Consider the following 14,459-nt stretch of genomic DNA (forward strand, 5'->3'; position numbering starts at 1 on the left):
ACATGCCAAACTGAATAAGGTAATCGTGACTTCCACGCCAACTCTGACTTCTATATCGGATTGGTCATGGCCGGGGTTAACAACGACCGCCACCGACCCTGTTGACCTAGAAGGTGCTGGTAGAAATTGGGCTACTGTTGTTCGATAAGAGGAGGAAGGCGTATTCATAGGCAGAGAGACAAGAGCAAAGCCAAGATTGTAGGACTGACCGCAGGGACTTTGAATGTTGGGACTATGACAAGGAAGGCTAGAGAGCTGTGTATCCAGAAGAATAGGTGGAAAGGTAGCAAGGGGAGTGAATTAGTTGTAGTGTAAGAGTGGTGCTGATTTATGCACATGTTAGTGAAGGGAACAGAGGTGACGAGACTGTCATGGGCAGGTTTAGTCTTTGGGACAGGAATGCAGAAGGACAGATGGTGGTAGACTTTGGAGAGGAGGAGGATGGAAATGGTTGTAGTTAATACTTTCCTCCAGAAAAGGCAGGGACATACGATGACATACAAGTGCAGAGGTAGGAACACTCGGGTGGACTACATTATGTTTCAACATTGTAATCTGAAAACGATTAGTGACATATAAATGTATTGATACGGGATGATGAAAAGAACTAAGGCAGAGCAGAGGAAAAAGTAGTGGAAGTTTAAAGAGTAAGAATGTTGTGTAGCTTTCAGGGAGGAGTTGAGATGGTCTGGAGGTGCTTTTAGTTGACTGGACCACTACAGCTAATGTGATCAGGTAGGAGTGTGCTCGGTGTGTCATCGGGAAAGAGTAAAGTGGAAATGGAGACTTACTGGTGAAAGAAGGGAGGTTCAGGAGTGTATCCAGAGAAAGAGGTTAGCTAAGAAGAAGTGGGACACTAAGAGGACTGAAGAGAGTAGACAGGAGTACGGGGAGATGCAGCGTAAGTTGAAGGTAGAGGTGGCAAAGGCCTAAAAACATGGCGACTTGTATGTTAGGTTGGAAAGAAAGGAAGAGGTGGATTTGTACTGGGTGGGGAGGCAGAGAGATAGAGGATGTGCAGCAGGTTAGGGTGATTAAAGATGGAAGGATGGAAATGTATTAACAGGTGCCAGGAGTGTGATGAGAAGATGAAAGGAGAACTTTGAATAGTTGAATGAGAAAATTGAAAAGGAATGAAAAGTAGAAGAGGTGATAGTTGTGGAGCAGGAACTAGCAAAGATTAGTAAGACTGAAGTAAGGAGGACGTTGAAGAGAACTAGAAGTGGAAAGGCAGTTGGTCCTGATGACATTCTTGTAGAGGTATGGAAGTGTCTAGTAGAGGCAGTAGTGTGTCTGACTATTTTATTATTCATTTTTTTAAAAGATTTTGGAGAGTGAGAGGATGCCTGTGGAATGGAGGAGAAGTGTACTGGTGCCTATTCTTAAGAAAAAGGAAGATGTACAGAGCTGTAGCAACTACAGAGGAATAAAGCTGATGAGCCAAACAATGAAGATTAGTGGAAGCATAGATAAGGGCAGAGGTGAGCAGTTATTAGCAGCAAAATGGTTTCATGCCTAGAGTACAACAGATGCAGTATTTGCTTTAAGGATGCTGATTAAGTATAGAGAAGGTCAGAGTCGTATTGTGTCTTCGTAGATTTAGAAAAAGTGTATGACTGGGTGCAGAGAGAGGAGCTGTTTTACTGTATAAGGAAGTCTAGAGTGGCAATTTAAGAGAGCTGTAAGACAGTGGTAAGATGTGCTGTATGTGTGAGAGAGGAGTTCAAGGTGTAGTTGGGTCTCCATCAAGGATTTGTCACGGTTTTGGTTAGAGGATGGACCCAAAAGAGGAGACAGTGCGAGTGATAGAAAATAACAAGGGGCTTTTATTGACAGAAACTTAAATGGTGAACAGAAGTCGCTCCTAACAGGATGATACTCGAAACCAGATTCAGAACAGAATACAGACTAAGACGACTTACCAGCACACGAGGGGAGTTAACTTAATAGAATCTAAGATGACAAGAGAGTGGACGTTGAAAACAAGAGAGGAACAGAATTTAGGCTAGAAAATGAAAGAATAAAAAACAAAACAAAGGCTACTAAATTAATAGGGCACGGATAAATGTAAAACTACTAAAGCAGGTAAACACAAGGGGAAGGCTAAGGACTAGCAGGAATATTAAAGAACACAAACTACCGAACACACAAAGTAATGACTAAAGTTAAACAGAGCACGACTAAAAACAAAAACAACAAAAACAAAACAGAGTTGGTGGAGCACATAAACACAGGAGCTAAGGGGAGGCAGACACAAACAAACTGAACATAAAGCACCGGCAAACTGAAAAAACCCAGAAGCTTACCTTAACATGAAAAAAACCAGGACCAAACCAGTGGAGAACAACAAGAGGCTAGATCAAATCACTGAATTAAACTAAAGGCAAACCTAAAACACAAACTCCGGGAGCAACAAGCAGAGAAGACGGGACTAAACCAAGAAACACTGATTTAAAGCAAACCTTGGACCAAAGGGGAAAGCTGCACAGGGTCCAGAATAAAAAAGTCCAAAAAGAAACAAGAGTCCATGAAACACACGTTCAGCTTTACCTAGAGTCCAGAGTCTACTGTGGGGTTGGTGAGGGTAATGGCAACAGTAACAACGACAAGGATCTGGCAGGGGAGTGAGGGGAAGACTGAACTTAAATAGAGGAGGGAACAGGTGCAAACCATCAGGGACAAACGAAGGCAAAGCTGGGGAAAAGAACCAAGGCACAGGAAGTAGGGAGAAGGGCCACAAAATAAAGGTCCAGGAATGGGAAGTGCACTGAGATCCTGACAGGATTGGCAAGATAGGGGTGAGACCAACAATAATGTACGGCTTAGAGACAATGACACTAAAGAAGCGACAGGAGGCAGAGCTTTAATATGTAGAGGTTCTTTTTGGGAGTGACGATGATGGATGAGATTAGAGGGGCAGCTCATGTTATGTTTTAAAGATAAAGTAAGAGGCCACATTGGACATGAAGTTAGTTGTTGTGAGCGAAGAGGATGCAGAGGGTGGGGTTAGATGGAGGCTCAGCATTCGCTGTTGCGACCCCTGAAGGGAACAGCTGAAAGGAAAAGATGTGCCTCACCAATGAAGGTCTTTAAAGCCAAACACCTCCACCAGCACAATTCCAGCAAATGAAATGAAACAATTGTGACTTTCATTTTTTGTCTTTAATGAGATTCTCCCAGATTTATTAATCTGCCTTTATTTCAGAACTATAAAGAAGAAAGAAAATGCACATTAGAGAGATCCTTACTTGGGAAACTAACAGACACAATTCGTGACAGAATAGGTACAATCACAAAACAGTGCAATAGAGAACATAATGAACCAAACGTCAGACCAAAAATAAACACTCCAAATAACAGTCAGACAGAACCAGATAGCTGGGCAAAACTGCAAGGATCAGGCAGTGAGAGAATCTAGCTGGGGGTTTAGATAGACTGGGGCACAGATGAAAACAGTATTAAGTGACTTTGTAGTATTCGTATTGTGGGAGCAGTCAGGCCTTTCTAAATATTTGCACTATTTGTTGTTTGTGTTATTTTAGTGTGATATGTGTTCAACAATTAAACCTTTGAGGTCTTATCTTCGGCTCTCCCTTAATGTTTGGGGTGTGCGTTTTTATTTTTTTATAACAAAAAACAGTACAATAACACAATACAAAATAAAAACATAACAGCTAGTGCAAGATAAGACAAAAGGACAAGACACATGTGACCTGTGTACAGTGTGTGTTTGCCTGTAAAAGTGCTTCAGGTTTGGAGGATTGAGAGGGGTAGTGAGGATATATATATATATATCATTAAATAACTGAACTGTCGTTCTTGTGTGATTAAGGCTATGCAATTGTTTTATCGTTAGGACGGAAGAAATACTTCTTTTTTTTTTAACATCACACAAATAGAAGCTACACTTAACGTAAAGATTGATTTTAAAATTACTGGGTAATATCTATAAATAAAAATGATGTCCTTTGTCTTAAAGGTTTTGGACTACAAGACAAACAACTCAGACAAGGATTTAAGGAAACCAAGTTCTGGCCATTGCATAGAGCAAAACATGTGGTGCCACTTATCTTCCCAAAGGCCAATGATATCCAGCATAGCATAGAGGTATTTTACAACAAATAAATAGATTAAACCCTTGTATGCATGGTACTATGGTGAACCTTATAGCATCACTCCATAGGCTTCCACCTTGTGGCTCATAATTGTAACTGCAACAAATTCTCATAGCACTTTACAGCTCAGTAATAGCAGGGTAGTTTAGTGGTGGGGTAATTAGGTGGGGCAGCAGTGGCTCAGTTGGTAGAGTAGCCGCCTACCGACCACATGTTGAGGTTTCCCTGAATGACCAACAGCCCCTCCTCTTCCTCCAGTGCCGGTCCCAAGTATGGTAGAAATTGGGGTTGGGTCAGGAGAGGCACCTGGCATAAAAACTGTGCACAGTCAATATGGGGACAAATGCTCTGCCGTGGCAGCCCTGAACTTACAGGATAAGCCGAATAGACAAAAAAGTCATGGTGTAATTAGGTAAAGCTGTTTTAAGAATGTCAAGAAATATCAAGTTACTGTACCATTCATATCAAACTATTTGTTATGGAATTATATATTGTCATAGTAGATCTTAAAGATGCATGTTGTACAAACATACCACCTAAGAGCCAAATTATCATTTCAAAAAGTGATTTAAAGCCATTGTCACTATGTCCATGATTATATTTAAACATTTGTTCATAACTGTATAGGGTTCGGGAAATCATGCGTCAAAGATGTGTCATAGATTTTAAGTCTCTTTAACAAGTCCCAGATCCCTTTTCAACACAATTGTTGGACCATTGATGACTCAGATGATTATAGAAATGTGAGCCCACAGGCTGCATGTCACCCTACCGCATTCCTCAGTGCATATATTGAAAAAGGAGGAAAGGAATTTCATGACTGACAGTAAAGTCAATTGTAATATTTACCACTGCAGCTTGGTTCTGCTTTCAGGGCGGGAACACCGCCAGCGGTTCGGAGATGTACGCCCAGGTCCACGCCGTGACCTAGGTTATGCTTCCAGTGCGAGTCGACGCTGCCACCAATCTGGAGGGGTTCGCCCTGGTTGACGCCGCGACCTCAGTTCAGCTTCCTTAGAGAAGGTCTTCCTGGTCTATCTAGTTCCTGCCAGTTCCGGTTCCGGCGCCAAGGTTGGCCACGACTGGCCTGGTTCCTATCTGTCCTGGTCTAGTTCTGGCCCAGAGTTCGATAGTGGCTCATCCAGTTCAATTCAACTTTATATAGTGCCAATTTACATCAAAGTCATCTCAAGGCACTTTACAGAATAAAGTCAAGACTATAAAGATGTATAGAGACAACCCAACAATTCCCCCTTGAGCAAGCCCGAGGCAACAGTGGAGAGTAAAAACTCCCTTTAACGGAAAAAACCTCCAGCAGAACCAGGCTCAGGATGGACGGCCATCTGCCTTGACCAGTTGGAGTGAGTGGAAAGTGAAAGAGAAAAGAAAAGAGCAACATTAGCAACAACAAAACATCGGGCAGGTTTGCAGGACCAGTAGCTGCACACTGGAAAACACACAGCTCCAAAGCACCTGCAGAAAGGGACAAAGAGAGGGAGACAGAAAAGGAGAGACAACTACAGGAGAAAACACAGAGATAATGTCATACATTGGTGACAATTGTGGGGTGAGAGGAGAGAGAGTCACAAGGAGGAAAGAAGCTTGTTGTATTGAGGGGTGTTTTCTAATAATGTTGCCTAAAGGAGACATGTATAATGTAAAAACTATTGGTCCTAACACAGAGCCTTGTGGAACTCTGTAGCGAAACTTTGTGTGCATGGAGGATTCATCATTAACACGAACAAATTGAAATCTATCAGATAAGATTTAAACCAAACTAGTGCAGTTTCTTTAATCCCAATTTCATGTTCCAGTCTCTAATAAAATGTTATGATCAATGGTATCAAATGCAACAATGCAATCTAACAGAACAAGTAAAGAGAATTATTTCAATTATTTTAGAAATAAAGGGGAGAACAACCTATTTCCATATAGATGTCACACTTTGTGTGCTTTAATTTTGCAGGACCCGAAAAGGAGGAGACGGCAAGGGAAGGGGTTATAATAAATTAAAGTTTATTTAAACAAAAGGCAACAACAGAAAATCACTCCGTAAGGAGGACGGAAAAACACATGCTAACACTCATATACTCATATTCAACCCGTTTTGAATCCGGTCCTCAAAGGGGGGTTATGTTAAAGTCCTGTTTTCATGTTTAGTAAGAAAGAAGGGGAGTGTGCAGAGCATCATAAGTCCTTGTCCAAACGAAATAAAACAAAACAAAAAGAAGGCATTTAGCATGTAGAAAGATGAATGTCATGTGAAGGAGAGTAGAATGTTTAGAAAACATAATACAAATGAACGTGAAAGGCCCAAATAGAACATATAGTATTTAGACCAAAAGATTGTTCTGACATTAAACATCTGTATCCTGTATTGTATTATCTGAGTTTCCTAAGGTGGCTCTAGATCTGGGCTCTGCTCCTCTACTGCCTCCCCACCATACCAGAGCCAAGCATCACAGCAGGAAGAAATCCAAGCCAGCCCTCCCCTATCAAAAAACGATGATGATATGCCCTAACTTTCACCATGATTGTGGTGGGAGGAGTTCACAGCCCCCAACTTGTTTTCCACCGCTGGACAGAATTGGTCATTAAAACAGCTATTGAGAAAGTCACCCATCCAAAAAGATATTCTAACAAGTGGGCAGATGACTTCCAGAACATGGTGCAGGACAACAAACCAGCCTTTCAGGAACTGGAGCACCTGTTGAAACAACAGCTGGGATGTGATTTTCACAAGGTCAGACACTGGTTTACCAGCTCCAATCTCAAGCTTGGTTTAAAGCAGCAGGACTGGGAACATGAGAACAATGCTATATAAACAAACAGCGAGAATGAAAGGAAAGGTGTTCAAGACGGTGGTGAGACCAGCAATGTTGTTCGGCTTAGAGACAGTGGCACTGAAGAAAAGACAGGAGGCAGAGCTGGAGGTAGCAGAGCTTAAGATGTTGAGGTTTTCTTTGGGAGTGACGAGGATGGACAGGATCAGGAATGAGGACATTAGAGGGACAGCTCATGTTAGATGTTTTGGAGATAAAGTCAGAGAGGACAGATTGAGGTGGTTTGGACATGTCCAGAGGAGAAACTGTGAATATATCTGTAGAAGGATGCTGAGGTTGGAGCTGCCAGGCAGGAGGTCTAGAGGAAGAACAAAGAGGAGATTTATGGATGTAGTGAGAGAGGACATGAAGTTAGTTGGTGTGAGTGAAGAGGATGCAGAGGACAGGGTTAGATGGAGGCACATGATTCGCTGTGGCGACCCCTGAAAGGGAGCAGCCGAAAGGAAAAGAAGAAGATAACACTACTAGTGGAAGGTGTGCAAGCAAAGTTTGCAATTAAGCAAGACATGAGTGTGATCAGTGCCATACCGCAGCCAAATAAGTCTGTGGGCGCATTTCTCGTCTGGTTAACTGAGGAATATGGTATGCTTGACCAGAGGACAGCCTGGGAAGGAACCCCATTAGTGCCTATGAGGCCCACCTGAAGGATTCGTTTTTAAACAGAATGAAATGATAAATTGTGTGAATTGAACAGTGAACAGAGTTGTTTAAGTGGACAGATTTTCCAAGTCAGAATTTCTGCAACATCCAGAACATGCAAGAGACACAGACGCGGAATTAAGAACAAAAGAAACAGAGGTGGCAACATAAGCTTGATTCTGCACAATACACCATGTTCAGTGCCATGGCCAACATGACAGCTCGTGCCCGAGGATAAAGATGGGGACGTGGCCGGGGAAGAAGACGACACCACCGTGACCCAGAAGATAGTGCACGGCATGGTGTGGTGTGGTGAGAAGGGCCACTGGGCAAGGGACTGCTCTGTGAATAAGCAACAGGCTGACAAAGTGGGAGAGCAGGTGGACCAGACATCAGATCAGGTGACCCGCACCTGCATTCACACACAAACAAAACCCATATATGTTCTGTATAATTTTACCATTTATAGTCTTTCTGATAAGTATAAGATATTCCCAGACATTTGCATTTTAGTTGAAAATCATGAAGTGACCTTTTTAGTAGATTCAGGACCTACAAGCTCTGTTCTGAAGACTGGTTCGTTACAAAGTCCTCCCAAAATGAGTGGTGAATCATGTATTATACCTTATAACCTTTTTTAGGAAACTGCTCTGTTCCTCTCAAATGCAAATTAGGAAAACAGACCACCAAACACTCATTATAATGTCACAAAACTGTCCAGTAAATCTGGTAGGTAGAGATTTGATGTGTCAATTTGGCATAGTGCTATGGTTAACCCTTGATGGGATCAAAGTCTGGAAACGGGGAGATAAAGAATATCCATCACAGCTCAATCAGATAGATTAACATCCATTCGCATAATGCATATACGTGGCAACTTGTTGGCCAAATGCCTATTACACAGCAGCTTGGATACTTTCCACACACACAAGACACAAGTAGAAACATTCCAACATCATAAGTCACCACATATACCTATATACATATAAAAGCAGGTGTAATAATTCCATGTAACAATTCCCCAGTGTGCACTCCCATATTATCTGTTAAAAAAAAATAAGAGACCAAGGTCAACTAACTGAGTCGCGCTTCTTGCAAGATTTGCAGGTGGTGAATGCAGCCATGCTCCCCTGGGTGCCATAGGTAAGTAATACACAAACCGTTCTGTCTCTGGTAGCACCACATTAAACTCATTTTCCAGTAATATATCTGGCCAATGCTTTCTTGTCTGTCCCTGTACACAAGGACACTGTTTTGCCTTTTCATTTAAAAGGTCCAGGTTACTTTTATCAGGCACTCAACAGAAACTTCCAAGATTTTCATTTGCTGGTTAGCTCAGCGCTGTTACAGTATGTAGATGATCTGCTGATTTGTAGTCAAACTGAAGACACATGGAAAATCGATGCACTTAAAACATCTTGCCAATAATGGCCATAAAGTAATTCTTACAAATATGCAATTTGCACAACAAAGTTACATATTGGCTGTCACCAAAACAAATTTTTGCAATTCAAAATATTAAGATAACACCAATCTTGAATGCTGACTTTATTTATAAGGGGTATTTGTTAATGGGTCTGCTTCCCGAGATGTCAAAACGGGTAGAAATCTAGCTGTTGTCACTAATCATAGTTTCATTTCCAGTGGTCTGCACAGGCAGCTGAGCTGATAGCCCTTACGGAAGCCTGTAAATTGGCCGAAGAAAAAACTGTCAATATTTATACCGACTCACTTTATGCATTTGATGTTTTTCGTGACTATAGTTATCTTTGGAGACAAAGGAGTTTTATGACATCAGCTGGAACACCAATTGCACACATACTCTGGTAGCAGCACTCTTAAATGCAATCCTGTTGCCTAAAAAAAAAAGTATCAGGAACAAAATGTGATAATCACACTAACAAAACAGATCCCATTTCTGCAGGAAATTCAGCAAAAGATGCCGCAGCAAAAACAGCAGCCAGGATCCTGCCTGGTTTCTTTTCAGCACTGCAGCCAGACTAGGAGCCATAGTTGTGCTGAGTCTAGTATTCCCTTAACTCTGAGCGGCAATGACTTCATGACTTTCTTTTGTTTGTGAGCAGAGAGAGAAGAGGACAATAAGTTAGTTGGTGTGAGAGAAAAGGATACAGAGGATAGGGGTAGATGGAGGCACATGATTTGCTGTGGCCACCCCTGGACTCTGACTTGTTAACTCCAATTTGTGTCTCCAAATCCATTCTGCAACACATTGACTCTAATGTTTAGGGTCATTGTCCTGTTGCATCACCAAGCTTCTTCTGAGCTTTAGTCTGCAGACAGCCAGCCTGACATTATCCTGTAGGATACCTTGTTTAACTTCCTTCCCAAATGGGAAGTGTTCCAGGCCCAGAGGCAGCAAAGCAGTGCCAACAGGAACATACATTTCTGTTGGCCTCATCAACAAATCCCAGGTCCCAAAATGACATATACTTTTGATCAACAGGCCAAGAGTCCACTGCCACATTAATTAACGCTACTAATGCTACTTTGCTGCAGCAGAGGCAGGAAAGCAGCACTACATCCACAGTATTTCTCAGCAGGTTGCTGTTTTTATGGTATGCAATTCTCTTTTTAGGCTATACACACTGTGTTACATGCTGCAATGGTGCTCTTGGAGAATAGTTGACATGCGTGATGTCGTGGTCATGACCGTTCAGTGTTTTGCTTGTGGTTGACTCATGAACTAAGATGTTAACCAACTCTAATTAAGCCATGCATTGGGGCTTGGAGTGATCTCGGCTGGGTGCCCACCGTGGAGAGTATCCAAATTGTCTCCTTTTCTCCTTCTGATCCTTTCCAGCAACATACAAATCAACAACTCTTGGTCATAGGTTTTCAGTGATGAAGGTAATTCACATTAGCTAATTTATGCAGGAAACCTGAAAATTCTAAACAGTGCCATAACTTTTTCTTTCTACTTTATAACCTGTGTGAGCTAGCATGGCTAGCAAACTAACAAAAGTCCCAAAGCAAACAGTATTTTATTAAATATTTCAGCATTATTCACATATTCTGTCACTTTCCTCACTCTCATTACTGCTACACTACTTCTATGCTTATTGTATTACATTGCCTACAGTTATAAAATAAGAATGTAAACATTTATTTAAAGTCTAAGAAATCTGCCTGGTTTAATTAGCATATTAACTCAATGCAATATCTATAAAAAGACATGAACATGTCATAAAGTACAGAGGAATAAAATAATATTTTCTTTATTTCTTTTCTCTATTTTTTTTAAATAAATTTGGATTATACTGAGGGGGCGGCTGTAGCTCAGTTGGTAAAGGCAGTCGTCCTGGCTATATGTTGAAGTGTCCCTGGGCAAGACACTGAACCCCTAACAGCCCATTCCCCTCCCCATCTGTGCAGTGCCGGTCCAAGCCCGGTAGAAATTGGGGAGGGTTGCGTCAGGAAGGGCATCCAGTGTAAAAACTGTGCCAAATCAACATGCAGACAATGATCCGCTGTGCCGACCCTGAACTCACGGGATAAGCTGAAAGGACAAAAAAAAAAAAACTGACAGCAGACCTACTGTTGCAAGAGTTTGTCAAAGTACATTTTCAAAATAATTTAACTGATGGCAGAGTATCCAGTGTATATAAACACAACAAAGTTTAATTTTATTGGTCAACAAGTCAACAGGACTAACCATCAAAACTTTTTATCATTTCATTTAGCATTTGTGTTGAAAGCAAAGGAGCCATTAAACACATTAAAGTCGCTGCAACATTCATGGCCAAATAAGTTTGTTTAGTTTGTGAGACAAAATTAATTATTGAAGAACCTACTTTGATGAATAGTGAAACATTTGGACTAACAAGAAAGAAGTCCAGTTTCCATGACCCAACTTCTAGATACTGTAACCTCACCTAGGTGACTATCTTCAGACATGTTATAAGTGGGCTTTTTCTTCTGTGTTACAATTGTGAGTGTGAAAATCTGAGGGGTGGCTCAAAGGAAGGACAACACCTAAAAGAGAAATGAGATGTACCCAAGACCTCTTCACCAAAGAGATTTGCTTTTGTGTGTCATTTGACAAACACAAAAAAAAATATGACTGGGCCTTCATCAAAAACCTATTATTTATTTAAATTCATATAGCCCTACTTTTTAGCTTTCTGAAACAAATGTAAAATTTAAGTCAGAAAACTTGGCACCCAATTATGTACAAAATGTTAGAACCATGTTTATATTCCATTTCTGGAGATTCTAACAGGTTACATGCATTTTTATTCAAAAGACAGCTGCATTTAACAACTATGAAACATATCATCCAGCAACCTATATAATAGATACTAACTTTCACCTTCACATAACATTCCACTGGGCAAAAACTGTAGGATGTAGTCCTACTCCATATTAATCGCAGTAATAGTGTCCTGTTAATTATGACTTGCATGTGCTGATTTGTACCAATATCATGAGAGAAGAGCAGGGCCGCACAAGAGTAATATATTTGGTAAATACATACACTGAACTTTAATAAAGAACATAAAAGCAAACTGATTGTATTTTGCCAACCATTTTACCAACAGAATTAAACAAAAATTAGACCAAATTTGGCAAAAAGAATTATGTTACTTTGCATAAAATATAAAAATTGGAAGTGATGAACCGCAGAAGACCATACTTTTTGTTAATGAGTTTGAACCTTTCCTGGCTGTGTGCACAGAGAAACAGAAAAATGAACAAATTTATCAAAGCACTAGAGGCTAGATTTTAATATAAAAATTGTTAAAATTACGTAGTGTCATTTCTTATGTTGTTGACTCTAATCCAGTATCCGTAGGAATAGTGTACACATTGGATGAATCTGCACATTGACGTTAAATAGCAATGTTCAGTAAAAATTAAGGAAAGACTTGCTGGGATACTGTAAAAGACAACAATTTTAAGGATATTGTCAATAAACACAGTTCCAGTTTTGGTACTGTTCACTTTCTTTAGGCGTTGAGGTTCTGTGCCTGCAATAATAATATGTATTCCTAATCAACAAAATATGGAAATATGAAGTATACACCCAAGCCTTCAACACTAATTGTAATGATTGTAAAATGTAACTTAATAAAAAATAACAAGGCATGAGATCAATGTGTACAAGACCAAATAATATTATTATATAATATATAATTATATAATAATATATTCTCCTGCATATTTAACTGTGGCATAACATTATTTCAGATCAGTTGAAGCAAATCATAACAACGAAAAAGAATCTCTAAGTCATTTGGCAAAAAAACTATGAGACTAGTCCTAACTTGAAAAACCCAGTTGGTTTTCCAACAATTTCAGTAAGATCCCAAGCTACTGGATGAAGAAATGTTTTCAACCCCTATTGCCCTCTGAGCATGTGGCCTCAACTACATCTTCTTTATTTAACCGTATTTCTAGAGAAAAGACTTGTAATGCCAACTACAACTATGTGATATACTGTTGTCAACTTTTCATAATCAAGCTCCTTCCATATTTTTGCACATTTTACCACATTGTAAATTTATTTACAACAAAATATAACAATAATAATAATAATAACAACATTAATAACAATAAGTTGTTGCCCATCAATCTAAACATTAAATATTTTCAGTTTCTCATTATGGGTAATTTTTTTCCAAATGTATTGAAATCAAACTTAAATATTTCTTTTACATAAATATTCACACCCTTTGCAGTGACACTCAAATGTGATCATGTGAACCCTGTTTGTTTTTTCCAGATGTGTCTTAACTAGTGTAAACTAGTTTACACAGTTTAGAAATGCATGCAACTACTAAAGTAAGGACCCACAACTCACACAATGTGTCACAAATTTGAAATACCAGGGGCCAGATGTGTAAAAGTCTGTAGATTAACAACTGAAATTGAGTGTATGCACAGATAAAATAATGCTTATGCAGTCATTTACCAGATTTATGGTACAATAATATTAAAGGTACCTTTTTCTGTGTTCTCAATCACCATGGAGATGAGAGCACAAGCACAAGCTTAATATCCACTTCCGAAAGTCACCTACAGTGACTAAAATGGAAAACTAAACAAAAATTTGCATATCAAAACTTTAGCCTGCATAAAATAAGCTGATTTACGGATTGTAATACATTTGTGAGGTTTTATTACAAATTCATAGTATGCGTTTATTATGTAATAGTAAACCACTGTAGCTTTAATATCTCAGTCTTTTTCATTAAACTGAAAGATGACCCAATAATGTTCACATTGATGCAGATTTTACAAAGTGGCCATTTCACATTTATAGGACACTGAGGGGGAAATGTTAGGTAATAAAAAATAAATACAGTCCTAAAAATTAAGCCTTAAAATGTGCATTTAATAGAAATGTAGATTGTAGGCTAGTAAATCAAACATTAATATTGATAAAACAGCTGAACAAAAAAATAATCTAATTTTGGATTATGTTTATTCTTATTTTTAACTGGATTATTTAATTCATACTGCCTCTACAAAACTGGCTATATGCATGGTGCAAAATAGGGGTGAAGGTCACACATTATTTCCCCCAGGATCAGTGATTATACATACCTGTTCTTGCATGGAAGAGATCATATGTACATGTTCTGTACTTAGGCAAAGTTTATACATCTGGCCCCAGGATGCTTACTAGAGTTGCCTATCCAGCCAAACTGAGTAACTGGACAAGAAGGTAACTCATTGATAAATCAAACAAAGCTCCAAAAGTCCTGTGGAAATGGGCGAACCAGCCAAAAAAACAATTCTCTCTGTGAAACTCCATCTTCAAGTTTCCATGGCACTGTTTTGATAGCATGTACTGTGAGACCATATTAAACTCTATGAGCAAAATATTTTGCCAGGTGAA

The sequence above is a fragment of the Channa argus genome, chromosome 13 (genome assembly GCF_033026475.1).
Source record: "Channa argus isolate prfri chromosome 13, Channa argus male v1.0, whole genome shotgun sequence".
NCBI classification, from domain to species: domain Eukaryota; kingdom Metazoa; phylum Chordata; class Actinopteri; order Anabantiformes; family Channidae; genus Channa; species Channa argus.